The sequence below is a fragment of the Sorex araneus genome, chromosome X, assembly GCF_027595985.1.
Source record: "Sorex araneus isolate mSorAra2 chromosome X, mSorAra2.pri, whole genome shotgun sequence".
NCBI lineage: Eukaryota > Metazoa > Chordata > Mammalia > Eulipotyphla > Soricidae > Sorex > Sorex araneus.
In genome coordinates, this window is record NC_073313.1 from 278,712,002 (window position 1) to 278,725,168 (window position 13,167).

The following is a 13,167-nucleotide window of genomic DNA, read 5'->3' on the forward strand; positions in this document are numbered from 1 at the left end:
GACGTAGTCTTGTAGAAACACAAGTGATTGTCCTGGCCGACAGCTGTTATTATTAGCAAAAGGCACCCACCCGCTCTCTCCCAGGGAAGGCGTTTCCTTGCCTCAGTGCACCTCTGTGTTCCCAGGGCTACTTCCCGGACTGTCCCCTCCCTTCTGGCGAGCTCCTGCAGGGCAGGCCGGGCTGGGTTCCAGCGCCAGGGAAGCCCTGAGAAGTTCCGTTCTAGAGTTGGCTCCGGGTGTCCAGATGCAGCCGACGAACATCTGCAGACTCCACAGAAGCTTTCTCTGCCCGCACCACAGAGGTGGGGACCCGGCGCTTTGCTGCAGTGTTGCAGGCCTGCGGGTCAGGTCCTTGCCCTGGCAGGCAGCTGGCCGCGTTCTCCCACCCCTTAGTCTGGTCTGCTTGGTAGCAGCCCTCTGGCATTAGTCTCAGTTCTGAGTGACCTAATCAATTTATGAACCAGAAACATGCCAAGCTCCCTGGATTCAGATGCTGGCCCTTTAGCGAATGTCACTTTTGCACTGAGTCAGTATTTAAATCACTGACTTCTTGATGACTCTTCCTCCTGCCTTGCTGCAGGCCCCCTAAGGATGGGGCTTGGATCCCACACCCCTCCCCTCCCGGGCTCATTCTGCAAGATCCTCCAGTCCTGGCTCCGTCAAGCCTGTTTGATCTGCTCTGAAACCAAAATCAGAGTCCCTAGCAATTGACTGGAGCTGTGAAAGTTCAGTCTTTAAACCCTTCCTCTACTATTTAACGCTAAGCCATTAGGCTGACCTTGAAGTGATTTCCAGCAAACCACTCTAACATTATCTTCTACTGCCCCTTACTTACTTACCAAGTACTGCACACAGCCCAATCACCGCTCCTTTGTCTATGCTACGGGCTTCACTCAAAAGCCGTCTTCTAGTCCTCCTCTCCAGCTCTTCAGATACACACTTCAGCTCTAGTTAGAACTTTACCCCACTCAGAAATCTTTTCCTTCATGGGAAATTTTGGCCCAATCACTTCAATGCCACCATTTCAACCTCAGATCATTAGCTGTCTGCCACGGCCTTGAGAAGTTCAGATAAGATTCCTGGGGAGGGACAGTCTGTCTTTCTCTTTTTCTGTCTCTGTGTCTTTCTGTCATTAAAAGAAATACAAGGGCAGGGCCCAGAGTAAAATTGTACAGCAGGTTGAGCATTTGCATTGCATGCAGCTGCAATGAGTTCAGTCCCTCTGTGGTCCCCCGAGTGATCCCTGAGCGCAGAACTAGGGGTAGACCCTGAACACTGCCAAGTGTGGCTAATTTTTTTTTTTAATAATGTAGGAGCAATGCTATTTATTGGTTAAAATCTTATTAAAGAAAGAAAGACAAACACAGAAGTGCTAACCAGGTATGACCAAGAGTAACCAATTGTGAGTTCCACTCCTGGGTATGTACCAAGATAAACGGAAATGTATATCCACACACAAAGCTGTACATTGATGCTCATAGCAGTCTTATTCATAATAGTCCCAGAGTGAGAACAACCAAAGCAACCCACGTGGGTGCATCAACTGTCAACAGTGAAGTACAAAGTCGTATGTGTGCATAGAACTAAGTATTCTGTAATAAAAAAGGAATGAAGTGTTATATTGCTACATTGGGAACAAACATTAAAAGCATTACACAATAAAAGAAACCATAAAAGAAGACACAAAAGGTGACATTTTGTATGATTTTATTTATATGAAGTGTACAGAATAGGCAGATCAGGGCCAGAGCAATAGTATAGCGGGTAGGGCACTTGGCTTGCAAGCAGCTGGGCTGGGTTTGATCCCCGAATCCCGTATGGTCCCCTGAGCCCTGCCAGAGTGACTCCTGAGTTCAGTGCAGGGGTAACCCCAAGTATCACCAGGTGTGCTCCTACCCCACCCCGCAAATAGACAAATCAAAGATGAAAGAAGTAACCTTCTGATTGCTGACAATTCAGGAAGAACGGGCATGGCTGCTAGTGAGCCTAAGTATCTTGTGAGGGTTACAAAAATGTTCAAAATTGATTCTGGTGCTGATTGCACAGTTCTGTGAGTTTACCCCCCAAGATGCAAATTACACATTCTAAACTAAATAGATTAATTTTATGATATGTGAACTCATAAGTATATCTCAATCAAATTGTTAGCAAATGAAAGTAATTGGAAAAATCTTACTGAAAAAAGAAAATTGAAAAAAGTTTATCCCCTCAAGTTTTAGATTTTAACAAAAAATTAGAAATAATGTAACTGTGTGAAAGAGAAAATTGATTATGGAATCATATATGAGTAAAGGAGTTTTCTCAAAAAAGACTTCCTTTTAAAAATTAATCTGTATTGGTAAGATGATTTTTTTAATAATGTAGGAGTACTGCTATTTATTCAGCCATTGATTAAGCTGATTGAATTGGTCATGAATTCCACATTACTTTTTTTAAATTCTATTCTGAATGTTAACTTTATTTTATTATTTTATTATTATTTGTCCCCTTTTTTTTTACTGATACAGTCTATTTATTCTTTTTTTTTTAATTTTTATTTTATCACCTTTGTGGAGAGTTACAAAGTTCTCAGGTTTATGTCTCAGTTATACAATATTCAAACACCATCCCTTCACCAGTGCCCATATTCCACCACCAAAATCCCCAGTATACCCCTTGCCCCCGCCCCCCACGCCCAACTGTATAACTGATGAATTTCACTTCATTTTCTCTTTACCTTGATTACGTTCCATATTTCAACACAAAACTCACTATTGTTGTTGGAGTTTCCCCCCAAGAAAAACAGCCCTACTAAGGAAGCATTTGATGATTAGTTTTCCATTAAAAGATTGTATGTTTTCAGTTTTTAGAAAAATTCTAAAAACAATTTGTTTTTAGACACACACAACTGGTTCGGATGTGTCCCAGTCCTGCATCCCGGAGCCATGTTAGTTGCTGCTCAGTGTTGCCAGGGCTCCATCTGGAGAAGGTGTGGTGGCTGCACCTCCTCCGTCTGGATCCCCGGTGTTGCTGGCCCAGTTTCGGGTCCGGAGCATTCTCTGGCCACGTTGCTCACCAGAACGCCTGGCTTCTTCTCTGTTGAATGTGGCAAGATGGTGCTGAGGGTGTCCCCGTTTTTTTTGATTCACCACGAGATACAGCTACGAAGCTTTCATGTTTGAGCTTTGGTCATATAATCATTAAACACTCATCCCTTCACCAGAGCACACTTTCCACCACCAAAATCCCCAATATCACCCCCTCTCTCACCCCCCCCCAGCCGAATTCCAACCCTTCTCCTCCTCGTATGGCAGACAATTTCCCCCATACTCTCTCTACTTCGGTTACATTCGATATTTCGACACCAGTCTCACCACCACTCAAACCTGCCGAAAAGGTTATGCTAGACAATTTGTTTTGTATTGCTGGTTATGGATAGAATATAATGTCCAGGAAATTCTATGTTGTTCTCTTCCGGGAGCTTTAGTTTATAGTCTCTGGGTCTTGGCCACTGATGAGATTACATGGTGGCAGGGGCAGTTTGTGGGTGTGACTGCCAAGCTACTGAAAAACTGGGGGCCTTGGGGGAGGAGGCCGAGTCCTGATCCAGGTGAGCCTGGGCTTCTCAGTCATGGGTTCCCACCTGCCTCTGTGCTACAGGCCCTAACTGTGTCTTTTGATCTCTTTTGAGATTTATAGGTCTCTGAAATAAGGCAAATAAATGAGCTTGTATAGCTGAGTCGAAGGTGGTTTGTGGATGTGTCTCCCACATACCTAACTTTTGGCCGTTTAATTCTTGGTAGGGCTGGAGTGATAACACAGGGGTTGGGTGTTTGCCTTTAGTGCCGTTGACCCGAGTTCGATTCCTCCGCTCCTCTCAGAGAGCCCGGCAAGCTACCGAAAGTATCAAGCCCACTCGGCAGAGCCTGGCAAGCTACCTGTGCGTATTAGATATGCCAAAAACAGTAACAATAAGTCTCTCAATGAGAGACGTTACTGGCGCCCGCTCAAACAAATCGATGAGCAATGGGATGACAGTGACAGTGACAATTCTTGGTAAACTTGGGCCCAAGTTGTTGGGGTCTGGCCAAAAGCACAGCAGCAATTTCAGAGTATCTGGAATTCTGAAGGCATCATCAAGCTGCTGATGCACTTGTCCCACAGGTACAGGTTTACCTGCTGGCGGTACCATACCCCCTGTATTGGTAAGATTTTAATGGAAAATTCTGCATTTCCAATTGTAGGACAACATTGGTTTGTGTTTTCTCCTCTGCTTCAAGGAGCTTTCAGCCCAAATGACCTTCCCTCACAGATGGCCGTCGGGGAAAAGCGGGGGTTTTAAGAAAAACAAAAAGGTTTAAGTAAAGCAGGACGTGGACCAGGCATGACGGAGTCGCTTCTGCCCAGCTCTGTGTCCAACAACCCTAAGAGAAATGATTGAATGAACAAGGACCCTGCAGGGATTAGGAAGGACTAATCTGGCCCAAGGACTGTGGTCTGGAATCTATAGCGAGATATTCCCAGGAGAGCCACCCTATTAGCTTAATGTATCTCTTGCTGTGTCCATATAAAATGGCTAGAAAGATTATTAAAAAGTAAGTCTAAGGGGCTGGAACAATAGCACAGTGGGTAGGGCGTTCGCCTTGCACACGGCTGACCCGGGTCCAATCCCCAGCATCCCATATGGTCTGCCAGCACCACCAGGAGTAATTCCTGTGTGCAGAGCCAGGAGTATCCCCTGTGCATTGCCGGGGTGTGACCCAAAAAGAAAAAAAAAAGTAAAACTAAAATGATTGTTTATATACTAAAGAAAGGAGAAGTACTTAGTGAAATCCCGCCCTTGGATCTCTTAGCAGGAGGAGATCTCTGTCTTAGCTGAGCTTCCCCAGAAGGAGGGGAAGGCTTTACATATGTTGATTGTGCTATCTGACCTCTGTAGTTGCTGTGCCCAATGCTTGAAGCCTGGGCTCTAGACCAGACCGAGGCTGGGCGCGCAGAGAGTAGTATGGGGGATTGGAGGAAGTGGGAACGAGGGGCAATGTGAGACGGGGATGGGGCGCTCAGAGAGACTGAAACAGTTGCACAGGGAGAATGGGATAAACAGTGGGACGGAGATGGGATAAACGGCAACTGATCACCAACCAGCCTGGCGGCCCTGTTCCCTCCTTCATGTGTCTGTTGGCAGCAGCTGCAGATCAGGTTGGGGAAACGGCCACTGAATGCATGTGATGGGAGAGAGTGCTGTGTCACTCACTTATTTATTGATTACACATCAGATGACAAATTCGAAATTCCCTGGGTGGTGTTGGAGAGATAGCACAGCTGGAAGGACACTTTCCTTGCATGTGGCTGACCTGGGTTCAATCTCTAGCATCCCATATGGTCCCCTGAGCACCACCAGGAATAATTTATGAGTGCAGAGGCAGAAGTAACCCCTAAACATTGCCTGCATGACCCCAAACAAAATAACAAAACAGCAGCAACAACAACAATTTCCTGGGTACTTCCAAGCCTCTTTGATCTTACTGATCTCAGAATTCCTCTAATACTCATTGAATTGCTCACGAGCAATTAATTGTGTAATAGGACAAACATATATATAAATTAGAGAATTAGGATTGTCTCTCTTATTGTCATTTGAGTTGCTTTCTTGGTTGTACTGTAGTACTATAGCACTGTCATCCTGCTGTTCATCGATCTTGCTTGAGTGGGCACCAGTAATGTCTCCATTGTGAGACTTGTTACTGTTTTTGTCATATCGAATACGCCATAGGGAGCTTGCCAGACTAGCACAGCGGCTAGGGTGTTTGCCTTTTACGCAGCCGACTGGGTTCTTAGTTGCACAAATGCAGAAAAACATTTCCCCCACGACCCCCACACTTGCCTGGAATTAGGATTCATAAGACCACTTATGTTTCTGCACTTTGGCAAAAATCCCACATGTAGACCTGGCGAATGAGAAAGGAAACCTTTGAATACAGGTCCTTCCAGGATGAAAAAAGGAAGATGTCTAATTTGTTTTCTTCTGAATTGAGGTCAGAGGCCTTGATGAAGAACGATAAGAGGCACCCAGCTCAGAAGCTAGGAGAAAAGATGCTTGAAATGAAATTATTCTGAGGAAGAGGAGTCTGACCTGAAGCTAGTATAATAGACAAGTTCAAATGCTTTGGTGACACAAGATGCGGCGATGCTTAAGGCCCCATACGTCCTTGGCACTTTGTGGAAATTGATGTCTAGGTTTGAACCTGGATTTGGGGTTTGAAAGGATGGTACCCTTGGTGCCCAGGGTGCCCGTTAGGCAAAGTGCAGCTGAATAGTAATAGATAAATAATGCTACAAATTGTATAAAGGCATTTACAATAACAGGAGTAAGCTTGTTTCTTGGCACTACTTTTTTAATTAAAAAAAAAGGACCACACCCATAAGTGCTTAGAGCTTACTCCTGGGTCTGAGCTCAGGGATCACTCCTGCTGGGGCTTGGGAAACCGTGTGGGGGTGCTGGGGATTAAAGCTGGGTTGGCCGCATTCAAGGCAAGTACCCTACCCCTGTGACCTTGCTTCTTTTCTTTCTAAATGGCATCTGGAAGAAGGGGAGTGTTTGGGACACTGTGAGCCTCTATTGCCTTATTAATATTCAATCCAGTCATTTTTGAGAGTGGCTCTTGGGCCGGATAGTGCAGGAGGTAGGACACCACTGTAGTTCCTGGCCCTTTGTGTGGGCCCACAAATATCACCATGAGTCATTCCTGAGCATAGAGCACCAGGTATGTGGCTGAAATTCAACTCCCCCAAATCCTGTCATGAAGGTTCCATTCTCATGAATCATTGAATTACTCCCCAAAAGCCCCATCTCCAGAGATTATCATATAGTCAGACTCATTGGCCTTCTAAACCTATGAATTTTGGAGGGATACATCTAGTTCACACCACAGAGATAGCCCCCAACATCAGCTCTAGGGAACTTACCTTCTTTGTTACTCACAAAAGTTTCCACAGAGGTCACAGGCTTACTCTTCCTCTGACGAGCGTGGGACAATAGGCTTTGCAGTTCACTTGGCCCTAGAGAGACCTGGTTAGTGACCAGAGAGATATTCTAAGAGATAAGGCTTTTGTCTTGCATACAGCTGACCCTGGTTTGACCCCCAGAACTGCAGATGGCTCCCTGAGTACCACAAGTGACCCTGAGGACCAAAAGATGTGGCCTTCCCAACCCCCAAAATAAAATAAAATGAAACTAAGTATTGAAGTCGCCAATTATTATTATAAAACTGCTCATTTTGTCCTTCAGATTTGCCAATGTTTGCTTAATGTATTTTGGGGCTCAGATGTTCAGTGCATATATGTCTATAATTACTGTAACTTCTTGGTAGATATGCCCTTTTATCAATGTGAAGTCCTCCTTTTGTGATTCTCTTATACAATTTTTAATTAAGCTTTTCCCCTGAAATTAGTAAGTCACCTCACTGCCTTTAGCTTACCTTTTGCATTGAACATCTTTTTATGGCATTTTGTTTTCAATCTGTGTCTTTAGAGCACACATCTTTGTCTTTTTATCCTTTTGTTTTTAGGACATACCTGGTGATTCTCAGGACTTGCTCCTGGCTCTGCTCTCACAGATCACGCCCGGCGGTGCTCAAGGGACTGTATAGGGTGCCGGAGTCCAGCACCTGGCTGTCCAGCACCTCCTCATCTATGACCACCCTGGCTAACCTCTGGCAGGAGTCGACTCTGTGCAAGGCCAGCACCTTATCACTGTACTGTCACTCCCACCCATCGATAAGCCTTTTATAGACAGTCCAAAGTTGGATCACAGACTGTGTATCTAACAACTGAACTTGTTAAGAATTGCTGTCATTGTTCAGCTTCTGGTATGCTTCCAAATAGCTAATGGATATTTACTGAGAAACTATCAAATGCTAAGCAGTATGTTATGAAGTGTTTGTGTGCTTGTGCATGTACGTGTGTGTGGGGGCGGGTAGCTCTGTTCTCTCTCAAGACCTCAGGAGCTTACAAGCTGGATAGAGAACATGGCCTTTTGTTTTCTTTTTTAATGCCATGCTCCTGGGGTCCTGCACTGCTGGAGATGATCTGGGTCACCCCAATAGCGCTCAACATCTCCAGTGCCATTTGTGTGGTACCTGGGGGACGCATGGTACCAAGGGTTGAACAGGGTCAGCCAAATTCAAGGCATGTGTCTTAATCCCCTTACTAGCACCTCTGTCCCAGGGTTGCTTTTCTTTCTCTTTTTCTTTTTTAAGTCTTACCACTCCAGCTGTGCTCAGGGGTTACTCTTGGCTCTGCACTCAGGGATAACTCCTGGTGGAGATTGGGGATTGAACTGCATCAGCTGTATGCAAGGCAAGTGCCTTACTTGCTGTACCATCTCTCTGGCTCCCAGAGGTGATATTTTTATATGAACGGTAAGAACAATTGCAGTTACAGTAGTACTGAGCGGTAAGAACTATTGCAGTTACAGTGGTACTAATCAGAGTAGAGCTTACAGAGGGCTACAGGAATGAGAAAAACGTTTTATTTTTGTGGAGGTGGGGAGCATTCAGGAGTGCTTAGGACTTACTCCTAGCCCTAATCACCTCTACTCAGTGATCACTTCTGGCGGTGTTGAGGGGATCAAACAATCAGCTGTGTGCAAGGCAAGCATCTTACCCGCTCCCGTGTCTGTGGCCTGAGAAAAAGTTTTGAGTAGTACATTGTGGCCTAGTCCCATGAGGGAGCAGGGTTCTACCTCTGCTGGCAAAGGGGGAGCACCACAGCCACAACCCACATGGTACAAGCCAGGGAGCAGGGAGAGTGTACTGAGACCCAGGACCCGGGCAAACAGGGAGAAGGGCCATGCATTTCTCGCCTCTGACCACGCTGGCTAAGCACCAGTGTCTCCGCACCCTCACAAGCATGAAACCCAAACATCAGTATCTTCCTTCAGAGTGAGAGTCAGACACCCAATATAAGACTTGGGCTTATGTAGGGAGCCATTTTATCTTAGTGATCTTATCCTGTCACTATTTATCACTAGCTAACCCCATGCCACACCTAGCAAAGGTTGCCACTCCTAATCTTACTGATCTTATCCTATCAGCATTTGTTTTATTACTAACTAAAGCCTGTGCCACACCCTGCATTTCTATTGGGGGTCCCAGGTGCATAATATACCACCTCCTCCCAGCAGGGAGGTATAAAATACTGTAACTGCCATAGAATAAAGGCCTTTTCTCCCTCCTCCGGGATCTGCGTCTGTTCATTCAGCTGCGTCCCCTTCTCAGCCCCACGAAGGGTTCTCCCTGCTGAACAGAACGAGACCTCCACATCAATTTCCACAGGCTTAAGGAAGCAATTTTAGGGCAACTTTCACTTTCTGCAGCAAATGTTTGGGCTTATCCTCTCAATAGCAGTTAGATCTTGTTGGAATCTAACCTTCACGTTTTTCAGCAACAGAGCACCCATTTGGGTGTGCTTTGGGCCCAATTAAAAGACTATCTTTTCCAGGGGCTGGAGCAATAGCACAGCAGGTAGGGCATTTGCCTTGCACACGGCTGGCCTGGGTTCGATTCCCAGCATCTCATATGGTCCCCTGAGCACCATCAGGATTAATTACTGAGTGCAGAGCCATGAGTAACCCCTGTGCATCGCCGGGTGTGACCCAAAAAGCAAAAAAAAAAAAGACTATCTTTTCCATCAGGTGAAACTGTATGTTTAGGGGCTGGAGGATGGGACAGTGGAGGGGTGCCTGTCTTGCATGAGGCCAACCTGACTTCGATCCCCGCATCCCATATGTCCCCTGAGCACTCCAGAAGACATTCCTGAGTGCAGAGCCAGGAGTATTGATAAGTGTGCCAACCCTCGACCACCACCACAACCAAAAAAGGAAACTGTATTTTAAAGTGTACCACCCCCACAGTTTAATATGTTAAACTGCATTTTTTTTTTTTTGCTTTTTGGGTCACACCTGGCGATGCACAGGGGTTACTCCTGGCTTTGCACTCAGGAATTACCCCTGGCGGTGCTCAGGGGACCATATGGGATGCTGGGATTCGAACCCGGGTTGGCCGCATGCAAGGTAAACGCCCTACCCGCTGTGCTATTGCTCCAGCCCCTTAAACTGTATTTTTAAAGTTAAATAGTATGTGATATTTCTTGGAAGGCCACATATATAGGTGGCTAATTCTTTTTTTTTTTTTTTTGCAGGGTCATACCTGGTGATGCTCAGAAGTTACTCCTGACTCTGCACTCAGAAATTACTCCTGGCCTGCCTGGTGTACTGTCACTCTAGTCTCAAGGTGGCTGATTCCTCAGTTTGTGTACTGAGTGCCTTTGCTCTTCTGCCATCCTATTCCCTCAGCCACACTTCCTAGAATGTGGATGTGGTGGCTGGAGGTCTAGTTACCCTCTGAAATCATAAGATGATTTAAGGCTGAGAGGCTTATTGTGGAGGAACATGATTAAATAAACTTGCCTAGCAGGAAAGCCTGTCTCTACTATTACAAGGGAGGAATGAACCTTTGCATATTTATACCACCTCACTGATTGGATAGTCCGAATATTTGGAAGCTCCTGCTTGAGGGAGTCTGGGGTGAGACTCGAGATGTTCCAAGTGAGACGTCCACAGCAAGATTCCATCTGCTTCATCTCTCCTCTCACACTCTAGCTCAGCTCCCCGCTTCCCTTGAGTACTTGGACCTGTGATCACATGAATCGCTGACTTTTCAAGCTCTTCTCTGCCACCCCACTTGATTTCTCCCTACTCCCGGAGTTGCAAGAGCTGACCATGTCTGCAACTTTTCTGATTCAAAAAACATTAGATCTCCAGAACCAAACAAACTAGGGAAGGAGGGCATTGAAGAACCAGGCTTTGGGGTTGCCATAGTTAATACCTCGTTGTTCGGATGAGTCAGAGATCTAAAAATATCAAACAGTTCTTTAGAGATTACAGCATTTGTTTTTAGCTGGGCAGCTCTGACAAGGAGCCGCAAGCCTGCCCCCTCTGGGGAGAATGGGTGGTGGGTGCTTTGGACGGTGGCAAATGCTCCGGGAGCTTGTTCTTAAAACCAGATCATGTTCTTCATATTTTAATTTGACTGTGGATTGAGAATTATGTGTAAAGATGAGAGAAAGGAACATGAGATTTGGGGCCAGAGCGATAGTACAGTGGGTAGGGCGTTTGCCAACGAGGTTTGATCCTTGGTACTGCATGTGCCCAAAGCCCACCAGGAGTGATCCCCGAACACAAAGTTAGGAGTCAGCCCTAAGCATTTCCTGGGTATGGTCCAAAACTATATATATAAAAAATTGCTTACTATATGTCGTCCGAACATGTGGAGCCTTGAGCATGGCTGCGGCTAGGCTCCGGAGGTCTTCGGCCACCGGGAACTCTGCTCGGGGTGGGGAGGGAAGCTGGAGCCCATCCTCTCCGAGGAGGTCCCGGGGAGACAGCCAGGCGCACGGGCAAGAGACTCTGCATCACTCTCTTCCAGGAGCTGGCTTTTAAGTCTCTCGATGCTGGCCGTTGACAGGATTACACATTTGGACGAGCTTCACGCATGAAGGAACCCAAATGTGTGGGACCCAGGGCTGAGACCTCCAAGCCTGCTCAGATTGGACTGGGCCTCCTCTCCGCCCAGATTTCCCATCTCCCAGTAGCTAGGCAGTCACCCTCAGGGAGTGCCCCCCACCACCCAGCGCCGTGTAATCCTGTCAATGGCCAGCATCCAGAGACTTAAAAGTCAGCTCCCAGAAGACATCTTATAGCCTACTTCTCCCTCTGGGAGAACCTGGCAAACTACTGGGAGTTTCCTGCCCGTATGGGAGAGCCTGGCAAGGTCCCCATGGTGTATTAATATGCCAAAACCAGTAACAAGCTGGGTCTCATTCCTCTGACCCTGAAAGAGCCTCCAGTACGGTATCATTGGAAGGACAAGTAGAGAGAGGCTTCTAAAAATCTCAGGACTTGGGGTTGGAGTGATAGCACAGTGGGTAGGGCATTTGCCTTGCACATGGCCGACCCGGGTTCAAATCTCAAATCCCAGCATCCCATATGGTCCCCTGAGCACCGCCAGGAGTAATTCCTGATTGCAGAGCCAGGAGTATCCCCTGTGCATCGCCAGGTGTGACCCAAAAAGCTAAAAAAAAAAAAAAAAAAAAGATCAAACAAAAAAATAATAAAATCTCAGGACTTGGACGAATGGAGATGTTATTGAGACCACTCGAGAAATTTGACGATCAACAGGATGATGATGATAATGATGATGATGATGACTATATGTCAGTTAAAACTCTCCTGCCATAGAATGGTTGCACTCATTTGTGGCATATAAAAATCATTACCTATTACCCAAGGACAGTAGAAACAAGGGGCAGGAGGACTTGACCCAGAGTCGGAAGCTTGCCCTAAGTTGCGAGGAGAAGGCGGTTAGGATAGAGAAGACAATGATAGTTGGAGATCATCACTCTGGGTAGGAATTGAGAGCAGAACTGAGGTAAAGGGATGTGCGTGATAACCTTCCAGTATCTCTATTGCAAACCATAATGCATAATGCCCCAAAGGAAAGAGACAGAGAGGGGGAGAGGGAGAGGGAAAGGGAGAGAGGGAGGAGAAAGGGAGGAAGGGAGGAAAGGAGGGAGGGAAGGAGGGAGGGAAGGGAAAGTGCCTGCTGTAAAGGCAGACTGGGAGTGGAGTGTAAAGAGGGAAGCTGGGGACACTGATGCGTTGATGGCGGGAAATGTACACAGGTGAAGGGTCGGGTGTCGGAACATCGCATCATCAAAACCCAATCATGAACAACTTTGTACCTGTGTATCTCGTGGTGATTTAATTTTTAAAAAATTCACGCCAAACATGGACATAATGCAGAATGTAACACGGCATGGCACAGCTCAGCTTAGTCTTGAGAGGGAGAGGAGCTGCCTGATTCCTGATTCCCTTCCCTGCCCAGAAGCAATCCTCGGTTGGTCCGGAGATTAGAGGGTGAGGTGAGCAAGCCTTGTGAAGGGTAGAACAGAGGGAGGTGGGTGTGGAGATAGAGCGTGAAGCTAAGGCTGGGGCCACCGTCCTGGGCGTTATGGTGCCCAGAGTCAATGGGCTTTGTGGGAAGCAGTTTCGGTGGATAGAAGAGCTTTTCTGGAGGTGAACATGTGACTTTGACTCACTGCCCCTCCCTCCTTCCATTCTTCCTTTTC

At 46.5% G+C, this 13,167-nt stretch overlaps 1 pseudogene; it reads right to left on the reverse strand.

Moving 5' to 3' along the window:
* The window catches only part of LOC129399891 (uncharacterized), an 85,125-nt pseudogene that overhangs the window by 1,489 nt on the left and 70,469 nt on the right, over nucleotides 1-13,167 (reverse strand).